The following is a 16,143-nucleotide window of genomic DNA, read 5'->3' as shown; positions in this document are numbered from 1 at the left end:
TCCTCCCCAAACTTAAATGCAATTTTACTAAAACCAAGCAAGCTAGGCGAAGAGAACGCTTCTTTCCAAGTCCTAAAAGAGACTCTTGTATGAGATCTTGAGATTAAATTAAAAGGTTATAAATGAGAGTTAGACAACCTCTTTCATAATAAGAGCACAAACAGAGGGTAAAAGGTCTTTAATTTAGCTTCCCGTTAGTTCTCTTACATAAATTTAATACTAATATAAAAGGCACTTATAAGTAAACAATTATTTCCTGGTAACAATGTATTTGTAGGAATAGAAGAAGAATAACTATGCCAAAAGTATGGACTTAATTAGCAATATGATAGAAAGAATATAAAATGTTAAAAAATTTAAATCAACTTTCTACTAAATTTTTGGTTAGAAATGGGGAAATTTCTCATCTTTAGTTATACATAGTGCTCAAGACAACATTTCGGGTACCATTGAAATGCAAAAAAGTGATGCTTTATTTTTTCCCATCCTCGAAACAAGAATGTAGATAGCGTTGGATCCTTCATGGAGATGAAACAGACGGAATAAATTCAGCTGCCAAAGCTGTAAGTATAGATGTCTAAGATTTCTTGTGGGTTAGCTCCTTTTTACCAGGAGAGTTTTCATTGGCGCTAGCCAATTCTGACCCCAAAAGGAATTCTCTACAATTTCGCAAGTATCCAAGTTGTAAACTATGTTTATAGTACAAAACAAATTGATCAAATTATCGAGGTACACGATACCAGAAACAAGACACACCACATTGTACTTGCAGGATGCTATAACCAGGGTTGTCAAAGGCGCATTTAAAATACTCTTAAGCCCTGAAGCGAGGCTCAAAACATATTGAGTGTTTCGCCTTGCTTTGTGTGCGCTTTAGTGTTGCATCAATGCTCTAAGACATACTTTATTTTGCCAATGAGTGTAATCCTAAAAAGACGACATTAAAAAATTGATATTTCACTTTCTCGTACAAAAATTTCAATTTCTTTGTCTATATATTTGTTATTCATGTTTATAATTATTAGTATTGGACTGCATATACATATTTTTAATTTTTCTCCAGTTGCCTCTTTTTTTATTAAAGCTCACACTTTATTTGCACGTTGTGCTTAAAGCCCCAACGGACCTTAGAGATTTTTTGAGCTTTTAGCCTTTAATAATTTCACTGGCTATAACTTGTCCCAAAAAAGGGTACGGATACCATACACAAACTAAATAAACAGGCAGAAAGAAATCGTTCATTGTTCCAAATTATTATAAATCATCTATTTTGATACCAAGAAGCTGCTCTTTAATGTCCTATCGACTCTCTCAAGGTAGTTGCTTTCATGAGAATTTGTATGATACATCCCTTAAAAGCTTTTAAACAATCCAATTCTAGTTTTGAATATCTACCTCTCATTTATGGTTAAACATTTGTTTTTCAAGTGTTTCATAAAGTTAAAAAAGAATTTAGTTCAAATATTTATTTCGCAAGTGCACACGTCTATACGATATAACTCGCTATATCAAGTTCATGAACTATTTTGTAAAAGTATAAAACTATCAACACAACATTTGATGAATTTTAACTGGACAAACACACAATGAAAAACTATTCATAGTTCGATAATGTGAAACAAAATACGAAAATTACCTCTTACCGTTAAAGAGGTGCCACTACTAGAATTCAGGTGATTTTCGTCCGTAATTTCCGACCGATTTTAATTGGACGGAAAAATAATGGTCGCAAATGTGTACTGACCGCAATTAGTAAAAACTTTCCGACCGAAATCGGTTGGAAATTATTAAAAAAAAATTTAATTTTCAAATTTCCGACCAATTTCGGGCGGAAATATTATTATTATTACTATTATTATTTTTAATTTTAATTTTCCGACCGAATTCGGTAGGAAATTTTTAAAAATAATAATTTTATTTAATTAAATAATTATCTATAAATTGTTAATTTATTTTAAAAAATAAATATAAATTCATAATTTTTGACCGAATTCGGTCGGAAATTATGAATTTCTGGGCAAAAAAATTTAATTTCTGACAAAATTCAGTAGGAAATCTGGGTAAAAACTGGGCAGAAAATGGCTGCTTTTAAGCTACACCACTTGCCAATTTAAACCAATATATATCCTATAATGGAAGCTTACATTGTTGCCATTCAACCATGAAAACCCAACAAAATAACAACAACTAATAACAACCACCAACAACAACAAATAACTACCAACAACAATTAACCAACAACTAATAACCACAACCACAACAACTATTAAAATGTTCAATAACAAAATAACAATATAATCATCATTCAAATAACCAACAACAAAATATTGATAAGTTCAAAACTTTGTTTAACAATACATAACATTCAATGAGTTTTTTATGTAGCATCATCTCAATCTTCAGCCCTAGGACCTTCATCGCCGGCACGTGGGGAAGGAGGAGGAGACCGGGGAATGGGGAAAGCACCACTAGCAAGAAGATTGGGCAGCTGACCTTGAAGGAGATCAAATTGTTCGGTATTCATTTCTAGCTGAACTTGAAGGGTATCAAATTCTTCGTCCCTCCTTTCTAGCTGAACTTGAAGGGTATCAAATCTCTTCTTTTCTCTAGCCTTTGTCTCTTCAAGCTCTGCTATCAGCTTTGTGATCTTCTGTTCCATAGACGATATAGTCGAACTATCAGTTGCCTCGTCTTGGGCGGAAGTCCCTATACCTTGTAATCCAGCCCTGTAGCGCCGAAACGATTTATCTGAAAGGTCGTATGCTATCCTCTTTTTAGGACCACCGACAGTACCCATCCATATCCTCTCCTCTTCTTCGTCTGAAATGGGCGGTCGCTCGCCTTGCCATTCGGTGGCAAGCTCTGAGTGTACTCCTTCAAATTGATCTTGTAGCAACCCTTTATTTAGAAGATAGAAAATTACTAACTATATAATATTATAAACATTTATAGTAGTTATGAAACTTACATGTATAGTCTCCGCCCGGTCCTCGACCCATCTAGTTAGATCTGTCAGTGCCTTCTTCTTCCGGATGTGAGTCTCCATGAAGAACTCATCATGACTCATCTTCCTCCCCAATTTTGTTTCCTACAAATATAATAAAACGTGTTAACAAAATTAACATATATAAATATAGTTCGATAAAAATAGACCGAAATATTAATTGGCTGGATATGTTGGATTTTAAAGGGCAAAACATTCACGCTCATATAATATTTTTTGTTGGTGGGAAAGATAATTTGCATTAAACATAAATAGAGTAACTACAGAGAGGGAGATTCATACGCATCCGTATGATAGTTGTTTGATATGCGAGAAGTGGAAATACTAGCAGTAGTTATCCTATGATAATTGTCTATTATAAAAGAGCTATTAGAAGCATCCATGTGCATATAATCTGAGTTGTTATCAAAAAAATCCTGATCTATTTCTTCCAGTTGTTATTGCAATAAGTATGTTGTCTTCCTAGTACGAGTTACTCCAGCTTGGTCCTTTTGCAAAAAAGTCTGAACAAAATCCGGTGGTTCTTGAAAAATCAATAGTTTATCGGTAGTTTGTAATTTGCAACCAGCTTTAGCTAAACCATCAAGCACCTCATTGCCCTCCCTGTAGGTGTGTTTTACAATCGCACTATGCAGTTGGTCCAGGAAGTACCTGCAGTCATCTATCAAGTTAGCATAAACGATATTATCATTTTGTAACATTGTTAGTACCTCTAGAGCATCAATATTTATTTCCAGTGGAACCAAATTGTGTATATGCGCCAATTCTAAAACAATGAATAGTGCCTTAAATTCTGCCTGGATGGTATTTGCATTGTCCAAGTTACCAGCAAACCCTATAATCCAATGTACATGACAGCCTCGTATGGCACCCCCTATACCTGCTTTGTTAGTCGATGTTAAAACTGCCCCATCCATCTTTAGTTTATAATAATTTGGTTTAGGTGGTATCCATTTAATATTTAGCAGTACATAATTCTTTTTCAATGTCATTTTAGCAGCCAAATAAGTAAATTCCAGTGCATTGTTGGTAATTTGCTTAAGTAAAAGTCTTTTTTTTATGTTGTTAAAAATATTAATGTTACTATTTAGCCAAATGTGTCATAAAGAGTATGATATAAAAGTTTGAGCATTAATAAGGTGGGGTATTCGGTTTATGTTTTTGTTTATTAGTTTACTTAGCCATTGTGATGGGTGTGAGTGTGGAAGTATAGTGTTAGTAATGTGACTTAGTCCCAATTGATGCCATATATTAACTATGTAAGGACAATGTAGAAATAGATGATTGGTAGATTTTGGATGTGTGTGACTGTCACGACCCGGATTTTCCACCCCCGGGAGTCGTGATGGCGCCTACTAGTGAAAGCTAGGCAAGTCGCGTATTATAGGACCACTAAATCACTAACTAGCCCTTTTCAACAATTTAAACTAATATGTGATTAACAATGAAATATTAACGATAAATAAATACAAGCGGAAGACTTAATTTGATAAATTAATCATAACTAGTACGATAATGCCAACATACATCTCTACCCAGAATCCGGTGTCATAATATCATGGACTTTATACGAATTATTACATACAAATGTCTGAAAGGAAAGTACAATCTGTCTCGGAAGCAAATGAAAACAGAATACATATAAAGATAGAAGAGAACGCCGGTCATGCGGACGTCTGCAGGACTACCTTGGGATCTCTAGCTGGACTAAAGGCAGCCACCCAATGCTACGGTCCAAAAGCTGCCGCTCCAGGATCTGCACATAGTGCAAAGTGTAGTATCAACACAACCGACCCCATGTGCTAGTAAGTGCCTGGCCTAACCCCAGCGAAATAGTGACGAGGCTAGAACCAGACTACCAAATAAACATGTGTAGTTATATAATATGTGGCGGAAAATAAATCAGAAATAAATAAGTAAAGATGGGAGGGGTACATGCTATGGGGAATCAGTACCAACAGTAAATTAAGAGAAAAGTATAAGAACAATTTAAAATTTTACAGCCAAACATTAAGGAACTCGTAACCCGATCCCAAAACATAATAACTCTGTTGTGGCATGCAACCCATTCCATATCTTTTATCACTGTTGCGGTGTGAAACCTGATCAAGTTATATTATTGTTGCGGCGTGTAACCCGATCCAAATATAGTATTGTTGCGGCGTGAAACCCGATCCAATTATATAATTGTTGCGGCGTGTAACCCGATCCATATATAGTATTGTTGCGGCGTGCAACCCGATCCAATTATATTATTGTTGTGGCGTGCAACCCGATCCAAATCCAAATATAATATTGTTGCGGCGTGCAACCCGATCCACATATACTGTTCAACACCAATCACAACAAGACTCCCGACAAGGGATCAATTAAGGAACAACACTATCCCTGCAAGGGAATCGATAATATAAGTAACCACGTCCCGACAAGGGAAATAAGCTATAACCAAACTTGTTCCAACATCTAACTACCTCAATTAGCACCAATACTCAATCATAAGTAATTACCACTAGAATAATCATAATCCTTGCTTAATACATACAATCAACAACTTAGGCATTTGTAGGATTTATCAAGAACACAATAATTTCAGTTTAAGACTCACGGTCATGCTTGACACCAATGTATAGATACCCGTCACCATGCCTATACGTCATACTCAACAAATAACATGTAGCAAATAGGACTCAACTCCTAATCCCTCAAGCTAAGGTTAGACCAAACACTTACCTCGATGCCACGGACACAATTCAAGCCTCTACTATTGCTTTACCTCTTGATTCACCACCAATTCGCTCGTATCTAGCCACAAGTTACTTAACTACATCAATAAATGCTAAATGAATCAATTCTAATGCATGAAAATGAGTTTTCTAAAGTTTTACCCAAAAAGTCAAAAATTGCCCTGGGGCTCACATGGTCAAAACCCGAGGTTCGAACCAAAACCCGATTACCCATTCCCCCACTAACCCAAATATATAATTTGTTTAGAAATCAGACCTCAAATCGAGGTCCAAATCCCCAATTTTTGAAAAACCTAGGTTCTACCCAAAACACCCAATTTCCCCCATGGAAATTATTGATTTTGAGTTGAAATCACGTGAAAAGTGATTGAAGAAAATGAGTTAAAATTGACTTACAATCGATTTGGAGAAGAAGTTACCTTTGAAAAATCGCCCAATAGTGTTTTGGTTTTGAAAGAGCGTAAAAAATGAAAGATTTTCGGCTAAGTTATAAAATTGCAGGTTGTAGATATCGCATTTGCGACCAGGGTTCGCAATTACGAACCCAGACTTCTGCTAAGATCGCATTTGCGAGTTGGGAATTGCGAACCACTTGTCGCATTTGCGACGACTGGCTAATACGGGGGGGGGGGGATCACATTTGCGATAGAATCCTCGCAATTGCGAGGTAGGCTGGCCTGGGCTACATCTCGCATTTGCGACATGGCCCTCGCATTTGTGAGTTAGGCTTCACAAATGCGAAGCCTGCAGGCCTGCACTGAAATAGCTAAAAACCTGTAATTCTCCAAGTCCAAAATCCACCTCGTGGCCTGTCTAAAACTCACCCGAGCCCTCGGGGTTCCAAACCGAATATGCACACCAACCTAAAAATATTATACGGACTCGCTTGTGCATTCAAATCACTAAAATAACATCAACAACTATGAATTCAGCATCAAAATCATGAAATTTCTTAAGAACTTCAAATTTTCCAATTTTTCTCAAAAACGATCTGATCACGTCATTTCAAGTCCGTTTCTTATCAAATTTCACAGACTTATATTAAATCATATATAAGACATGTACCGGGTACCGGAACCAAAATACGGGTCCGATACCATCAAGTTTTCAATACATTTCATTTCCAAAAAACTCAATAATATTTTAGAAAATAATTTTCTTTAAAACTTCATTTCTCGGGCTTGGGACCTTGGAATTCGATTCCGGGCATATGTCCAAGTCCCATATTTTCCTACGAACCCTCGGGGACCGTCAAATCACGGGTCCAGGTCTGTTTACCCAAATGTTGACCGAAGTCATCTTAAATCCATTTTACTGTCAAAATTCATTATTTTTCACAGATTTTCACATAATGGCTTTTCGGCTACGCGCCCAGACTACGCATGCAAATCGAGGTGATGCTAAAAGAGGTTTTTTGAGGCCTCGGAATGCAGAATTTAATTTTAAAACAAGTGATGAGGTCATCACATCCTCCACCTCTAAAACCACCGTTCGTCCTCGAACGGACAGAAGAAGGAAGTACCTAAGTCGGGGAAAAGATGGGGATAATGGCTCCACATATTGGACTTGGACTCCCAGGTCGATGCCTCAGCGGGCTGACCTCTCCACTGAACACGAACAGAAGGAAAACTCTTCGATCTCAACTAATGAACCTGCCGGTCTAGAATAGCTACCAGCTCCTCCTCCTAACACATGAGTGTTGATACACAATTTTTTCCTATGTATTTCTATACAAAATACTTTCAAAATAGCATGTACATGCATATATAAGCTATCCCCAAGAGTGTTGGTAATTTTTCAAAATTTTTAAATATTTTCAAAACCAATTTATTGTCTATTTTAGCAGTGCAAAATCCAATAATTATTCCCAAAATTATCATTTTGGTGAATAATTTATTTATTTCTCATATTTACACCAAAATATAATTAAGGTAATTTTTGCATATTTTTACAAATTTATTTGGTATTTTAAAAGCTAATTTGCATATAATTGCAATTATAGCCCATGTTTCAATTAATAGTATTTTTATAATTGCAAAATCAGTTCCAGTATTTTTGTATTACTAATGGTTTCAGTACTTTTAATTTTCTTTTAAAATCATTTCCATTATTTTTATAAAATTAAGAGGGAGAAATTGGCTATTTAATACCTAACCTATTATTATTGCAATTTTAGCCCCAATTGTAACCCACACCATCAGATTTTTAGTTAACCCAATACCCAATCCAAATCCGCCCAGCCCAATCTCCGAATAACTCGGCCCAACTTTGATTTAATCTGAGCCATTGATCAAATGAGATCAACGACCCAGATTTCGTTTCCTTAATTAAATTCTAACTACCCCCCCGACCCCTCATTTCATCGAGACCGGTCTCTCTCTCTCTCTCTACTTGGTCTCTTCCTCTCCTCCTTCTCTCTAGAACCTTCTCGTTCTTCTCCGATGGCCTTCACCATCTATCCGTCCACCTCCAGCCTCACCTCTTTCGACCACCAGCCGCCGTGAAACCTTATCTCGCTGATTCCCTCTATCCTGGAGACCCCAAGAGCCTCCACCATACGAGATGGTCACTGAAATCTTTGCCTGGTTTGTCTTTGGCCTTTCTCCAATGGGTTTTGGTCCGATGGTGCTATGAACACCATTATTGTTAGGGTTCCAACCTTCTACTGTTTCTGTGATTTCTTGCTTAGGGTTCTCTGATTTTCGTGCCTATTGTGTTTAATAGGTCTAATTATTCATTGTTTACCAAATATTCTGCTGATTCTGTGCATCTCTTCGAATCCCTGATTTTTTATATGTTTTCCTTAGAAGTTTTTCACTGATTTTGAATTACTTCCTTATTTGTGAGATGCTTTCCTTACTTAGAACTAATTCCTTGTGATTTTAGTCTCATCCGTGATTCTTTGACTAATTTTCAGAGTTAATTTATATTTTTACCATATTTATGCGCATAAACATACTTTCAAATATTCAGTATATATTTTCCTTACTTGAAATATTATGTATTTGGACCTTATTACATGTTACATGCTTTACTACTCCTATTATGGTAGATTCAGTAGTCTAAGTGATTCTTTCCTTATCTGATATAACTTGTACCCATTCGAATCATGACTCCCTAGTTAAAATGAGTTTGGTCCTGTGATTGATTCCAATTGGTATTGCTTCTATAATTGTGTACTTGTTACCCTATTCTCTACTTGTTTTCAAAACTATAAATACTCTACCCCCTATTTAGCATAACAGACGAACAACCACACTGTTCTGAACTCTCTCTCACACACACAAGAATACTCACTGTTCTCTCTTACTTTCCTACACATTCTCGTTCGCTTCTATTATTGACTACTGGTTACCTAGTCGGCTAAAAGCCAAGACTGAGTAACTTGTTACTCTACTGTTTTATTGCTCTATATATTGCTTCTCTCTTGGTCTGCACACTACTGCTCTACTTCCCTGCACACTACTGCTCTATTATCCCACTCTTGACTGGTATGTCTGCTATTTGATTTACAGTTTCCAAAACAACATATTTTTATGCATATTGCACTTTCTCTTATTTCTTTTATGCTTCTACTTATGGTTCTGCTGTTTTCATTGCAATTAGCGTGCCTCATTGCTAGTTCATTGATGTGATTACCCTTCCCTTAATTCAGCATGTCTACTGCTTCCCTTACTTGTTTAATACAGTTCTTCCTTACCCCCTAACCCCAGTACATTATTAGCCTGTATTCACGACCCTTCCTAGCTACTAAATAATTCTGAACCTCTTCCATGAGCACTTTGGGATGAAATGTGTTGTGACTGTTTATGTTCCGAAATGTTTTCTCTGATGTCTACATACGTGCAACTATGCTCTTACATGTGAACTACTTGTCCCCATTTCCCCTTTCCCCTGTTTGTGTTTGCTTCCCTGAACTATGCGTGATATTCTAGTTCTGAGATTGTCCTACTCACCTTCTTACAAAACTGTCACACTCTTCTATTGTTTTTCTTTCAAGAACTGATTCTATATTGATCATTTTTAAACTGTTTTTTTCTCAACTCAATTTTCTTAAAACTATATCACGCACTCTCACTACTCTTATAGATTAGGTTCTACCCCCTTCGTGTAAGCATTGATTTGAGTACCTCTGAGTACTCACTGAACTTTGATGCACAAGGCTGGTAATTCCACACTGTACTTGTTCAACATTTTTTGGTAAATGTTTGGGTGCTGGTATTGGCCGGGGATCCAATGGGGCCTTAGGGAGCTTTGCCGCACCCAGACCATGGCAAAGGCTGTGAAACTCGAAAGGAGTGAGGTTGAAAGATTGGGCCTGGCTGAAGGCTCCCTATAGAATAACTTCTTATTTTTTACTCTTTATTACTGTAATTCGGCTATCCTTGGTTTGTAATAATTTGTAAACGAATGATTGGGGTCGAATAGTGAATATGGGAGGGGTTATGCATGCTTAGTTCAAGTAATGGGTAGAAAACAAGCTTATAGGACTTTATTTACCTACTTGCGCAATAGATATCATGTATAGGACATGCATCTCACATATTAGTAATCATGTTTTAGGCTCTTTACTTTCAGTCTGTTATTATACTCATTTCGTAATCACGATTAGTTAATAACCAACAAGTAACTGTTATAAAATTACTGCAGCATTCTCATTAGCATTTAGAGACCATGTTTTAGGAGCTTCTATGTGCATTAGACATCCTGTTACTTAGGTTTTTTTTATTTTTTCTGAGTTGCAATTGTTGAACGCCTCACCAGTATGTTTAATCTAATAATACAAGTTTGGTTAACTGCGTCCTTTTAAAACTAGAATTAATATGCATGTTCACCCTCTTTAAGGTAATTAGGCAACGCGTACGACGCCTAGACTAACTTTAGGCCTAATAAGAATCGATTAATCATGATTTACCAGTTTAAGATCAATCAGCCTCTTATAATTTTGAACTCTACTGCTCCCATTCTTGCTGAAGTTCACTCTATTTTTTTTTAAAAAACTCCTGCTCTATTTGGAAACAAAATCTTGAAATTGTGCATCTATTTACTCTCATTGATTTTCTGATTATTGTTCTATTATGTTTTCAAACTAGTGGGTTACCATTCTCTGCCCAGAATCGTGCTATTTTGAATACTTGTCCAGCACCTCGTTAAGCTACTGTCACTACTTGATTTTCAAAAACCATGCTTTAATGATTTTTTTATCTGTCGCTAAACTCAACTGCTGTTATCTATTCCTGTTTTCTGAAAACTCCTATATTTGAGACCTTAAATGTGTTTGAGACGTGCTGATTACATGTTTACATGTGGAGGGATCTGTGAGCTTTTTATTTGCCTTTGTGTTCCTTTAAGTGTAGTCCTACTTATTATGTATGTCGCTTAGCATTTTGTCCTTTAAAACTAAGGGTTCAGCCTAGTCCTTACCTTGTAGGAATAGTGATCCTAAATACCCTCTAGGACTTATAGGATGGGACGAGTAATAGCATGCAATAAGTAACGAAACTTTCCACGCTTTAATACCTTAACGAGGTGGGAAGGGTAGAATATGGATATGATGACCGGTGCACTAATATCACGTGCGACCCCTCTTCTGAGGACTGATTGCTGGATATTGCATTGATGAGATCCATATTATTTGTAAACCTAGGACCCCCTTCCCTTTATTTGCTTTCATCTCTTCTTGTAAAACTATTCAAATCCTTTTTCATAAATTTCTGCCCTCTCTACTTGCCTTCAAAAGTTTTCAACCTAATTGCGATGTTATATGTGAATCCTTATTTGAGCCTTGATTGTTTACTTGTAAAGTCACAATTATAGCATGGCCGGGACCACACTAGTGGATCTTGAGGGATGCCTAACACCTTCCCCTCGAGATAATTTCTAGCCCTTACCCGAACTCTGGTTTTCCAACTCAAACTCTTCTAAAAAGTGTCCTAATGCACTATAGTCATTAGGTGACGACTCTTCAACTTCTAAACCCAATTCTCGAAAGGGAATAGAGTTGTCCTCCCAATGTCGTATACCCGATTTTGACCCATAGAAAAAGGGGGCGTCGACAGCAAGGCGACTTTGCTGGGGATTCTTTAGGCTTTTACCATTGCATGTTTGCTTGTGAATTTACTATCTCATTAATTGCTTTATTTATTGTCTTTTATTCTTTCACTATGAAACTGACATGGCTCTTTATGTCTTTTCTTTCCTCTAACTGCTTTCCTTTACTGCTTTATTTCAATACTGTTGTGATTACTACAATTATTGTAATCATTTATCTTATGAACGTGGAAATACATGTCAAATTGTTTCATTCTTGTAAGCTGCATATTCAACATCATATTCCACTCGTGCCAAACAAATACCATAGTGACGCTTATAATGAGTGGTTGCGCTCTTCCAATATTATCACCCTTTAAATTTGGCAAAGGCGTATTTGCGGTAAAACCAGTCGATCAGCGGTGCAGTCGAAGGTTTCGTGCCTTTCCCTCTTGAGTTGTCCGCTCAAGGGTACCTGTCTAATACCCCAATAGAAACCTTACTCTGTTTAACTGTGCATGCTTCATGGTCAAACCTAGTCGAGTCAGTTATGTTGTCCACATAATGACTCATTAAGATAGCCTTGTCCCAAGTCTATCAGGTTTCCCTGAAACCCAAATGGACATCTACATGTTCTGTGCATTTATTTGGAGAACTAAATGGTTGCTATGCTGATTATTAGTATTAAATAGTCGAGTCTGGTGGGGGTGAGGTCTTAACCCTTTTGTTTTGCAGAAAATGAATGACAAAGTTCCTGACTTCGGTATGGTAAGCATACCTTCACTCTTTCAGACTTGGTAGAGAAACCTCCCATCGAGTAACCAAATCAACGAATGGAAAGAGAGAGTCACCAAGGCTAGTGAGAAGCTAGAATACCTGGGGTACAGCTTGCTGGAATTGGAAGGGAAAGTGAGGAAAAGAGTCATTGACTGTCAAAATGCTGAGGAAGACAAAGGAGAACGTTTGGCGATAGCATTTTTACTGGAAAATCTGCGCGAGCTGGAGGACTTGATCAACGAGAACATTCAACCTGAAGAAGGTCCTTCTGGGATCAAGTAGTTAGGAGTCTTTCTTTTCGCTTTTAATGTAACAAGGCCAATGACCATTAGTGACATTTTTACTTTCCTCTATTTTAGTGTCGTTTTAGGATTCGACTTATTTTTGTCAATAAAATGAGGCATTTAGAATTATAAGTTCTCCAAATTAATTTGTCGCTAGGCCTACCTCGGGCATAACGAGGCACCCAAATTAGGACGCGATTTATATTCTTGCACAATGTGTTTAAATATTGCAATATTTTCATCTCATAACCCGCACTAACTTGTTACCTTTTTTGTTTTTCTTTTCTTTTATTATTACCCTCCCCAAAGGTTAGTTCGTGTATTCTGGCACCATCATCATACAGTACGAGATCCAAGGGCCCGGAAAGCTTCGGGGTATCAAGGCTAAACAAAAGCACCATGCATAATATTTTTACTTTTTACTAGCTGATTTTATTTCCGCATTGTCTTTAATTTTGAAGAGAGCTCTGATATTCAAAACAATTATGAATTCAATCGAAGCATTTCAGTTTATTATATATCTCGCTCTTATTATTTTTTCTATCATTCACTTTATTTTACACAACATTACTATTACTTGCCTTAACAATGAACCAACGATTGTGACTTGCAACGAGACAACGCAACAAATGGATATGGATTCCGAAGAGGATGATATACCAGAAGAGATCGTCAGAGAGGTTGAGAATTTTGAGAATAGGCCTAAGTCTAACTTGGACGAAACTGAGGTCGTTAATCTGGGAGATACAAAGAAAGTCAAAGAAGTGCGCATCAGTGTTCACCGGTCACCATCAGAAAAGAAAGAGTAAACGGAAATCCTAAAGGAATATGAAGACTTATTCGCCTGGTCATATGATTATATGGATGGTCTCAGCACATCCATTGTAACTCACAAACTGCCAACAGATCCAACATGTCCGCCGGTAAAGCAGAAGCTCAGGAAATTCAAACCCGACATGAGTTTGAAAATCAAAGAAGAGGTTACCAAGCAAGTCAAAGCCAAGGTTCTTAGGTTAGTAGAGTATCCGACATGGTTAGCCAACATCGTGCTAGTGCCAAAAAAGGATGGGAAAGTTAGAATTTGTGTTGACTACCGAGACCTTAATCGGGCCAGTCCCAAAGACGACTTCCCCTTGCCTAACATACACATTCTTATCAACAACTGCACCAAGCATGAGTTACAGTCTTTTGTTGATTGTTTCGCTGGGTATCATCAGATATGGATGGATGAGGAAGATGCAGAGAAAATGGCTTTCATCACGCCATGGGGAATATACTGTTACAAAATGATGCCATTAGGTTTGAAGAATGCTGGTGCCACCTACATGAGAGTCATGACTACCATCTTTCATGACATGATACACAAGGAGATCAAGGTATATGTGGATAGCGTCATCATCAAATCCAAGAAAGTCAGGGATCACATGGAAGACCTAATCTGAAATTGAATCCCGCCAAGTGTGCATTCGGGGTTCCTACTGGAAAATTATGGGGTTTCACCGTGAGTCGTCGAGGAATAGAATTGGATCCATCAAAGGTCAAAGCTATCCAAGAATTGCCGCTGCCAAAGAACAAGAAGGACGTGATGAGTTTCCTGGGGAGACTCAACTATATCAGCCGGTTCATAGCTTAGTCCACTGTCATTTTTGAACCTATCTTCAAAATGTTGAAAAAGGATGCTGCTACCAAGTGGACTGATGATTGTCAGAAAGCCTTCGATAGAATCAAGGAATACCTGTCAACGCCACCAGTCTTGGTTCCGCCTGAGCCAGGAAGACCCCTATTGCTTTACCTTACGGTATTGGATGGAGCATTCAGTTGTGTTCTGGGATAACATGATGAAACAGAAAGAAAGGAGCAAGCTATCTACTATCTCAGTAAGAAGTTCACACCGTACGAGGCCCTGTATTCTCTTTTAGAACGCACTTGTTATGCTCTAACTTGGGTCGCGTAGAAGTTGAGGCATTACTTCTGTGCTTACACTACTTATCTCATATCCAAAATGGACCCTCTGAAGTATATCTTCCAGAAACCCATGCCCACTGGCAAGCTCGCCAAGTGGCAAATCCTGCTAAGTGAATTTGACATTGTTTACGTGACCCAGAAAGAAATCAAAGGGCAAGCCTTGGCGGATCATCTCGCCGAGAATCCCGTGGACAGAGAATACGAGCCCCTAAAAACGTATTTTCCCTATGAAGAGGTATCTTTCATAGGAGAAGATATTGCAGACTCCTATGATGGTTGGAGGTTGTTTTTTGACGGAGCTGCAAATTTTAAAGGAGTTGGCATAGGAGCAGTCCTAGTATCAGAAACCGGCCAGCACTACTCGGTATCTGCCAAGCTCAGGTTCCCTTGCACCAATAATATGGTCAAATATGAAGCCTGCATCTTGGGGCTCAAAATGGACATTGACATGAACGTTCAGGAGTTGCTAGTGATCGGGGACTCAGACTTGCTCATACATCAGGTTTGAGAAGAGTGGGCAACCAAGAACTCTAAGATACTTCCCTACTTGCATCACATACAGGAGTTGAGGAAAAGGTTCACAAAGACAGAATTTCAGCATGTCCCTAGAGTCCAGAACGAGTTTGCTGATGCATTAGCTACTTTATCATCCATGATCCAACATCCAGATACAAATTTCATTGATCCCATCCCAGTAAAGATTCATGGCCAGCCAGCTTATTGCGCCCACGTTGAGGAAGAAGCGGATGGAAAGCCATGGTTCCATGACATCAAGGAGTACTTGACAACAGGGGAATATCCAGAACTTGCCAACGCTACTCAAAAGCGCACACTTCGTAGGTTATCTAGCAACTTCTTTCACAGTGAAGGAATCCTGTACAGGAGGACTCCCGATTTGGGTTTACTAAGGTGTGTCGAAGCAAAAGAAGCATCCAAGCTACTAGACGAAGTGCATGCAGGGACCTGCAGGCCGCACATAGATGGTTTTGTCTTAGCAAAGAAGATACTCCGAGCAGGGTATTTTTGGATGACTATGGAAACAGACTGTATCCGGTATGTTCGCAAATGCCATCGCTGTCAGATACATGCATAAATGATAAAAGTGCCTCCAAATGAGTTTACTGCAACAAGCTCACCATGGCCATTCGCCACTTGGGGAATGGATGTTATCGGACCTATCGAGCCTGCCGCATCAAATGGGCACAGGTTCATCTTAGTGGCAATCAATTATTTTACCAAATGGGTCGAAGCAGCATCATACAAGGCGGTCACTAAGAAGGTTGTGGCAGATTTCGTCCGCGACCGCATTGTTTGTCGGTTCGGAATTCCGGAATCAATC

This window comes from Nicotiana tabacum, chromosome 11 (genome assembly GCF_000715075.1).
Source record: "Nicotiana tabacum cultivar K326 chromosome 11, ASM71507v2, whole genome shotgun sequence".
Taxonomy (NCBI): Eukaryota; Viridiplantae; Streptophyta; class Magnoliopsida; order Solanales; family Solanaceae; genus Nicotiana; species Nicotiana tabacum.
This window is presented reverse-complemented; position numbering follows the sequence as displayed.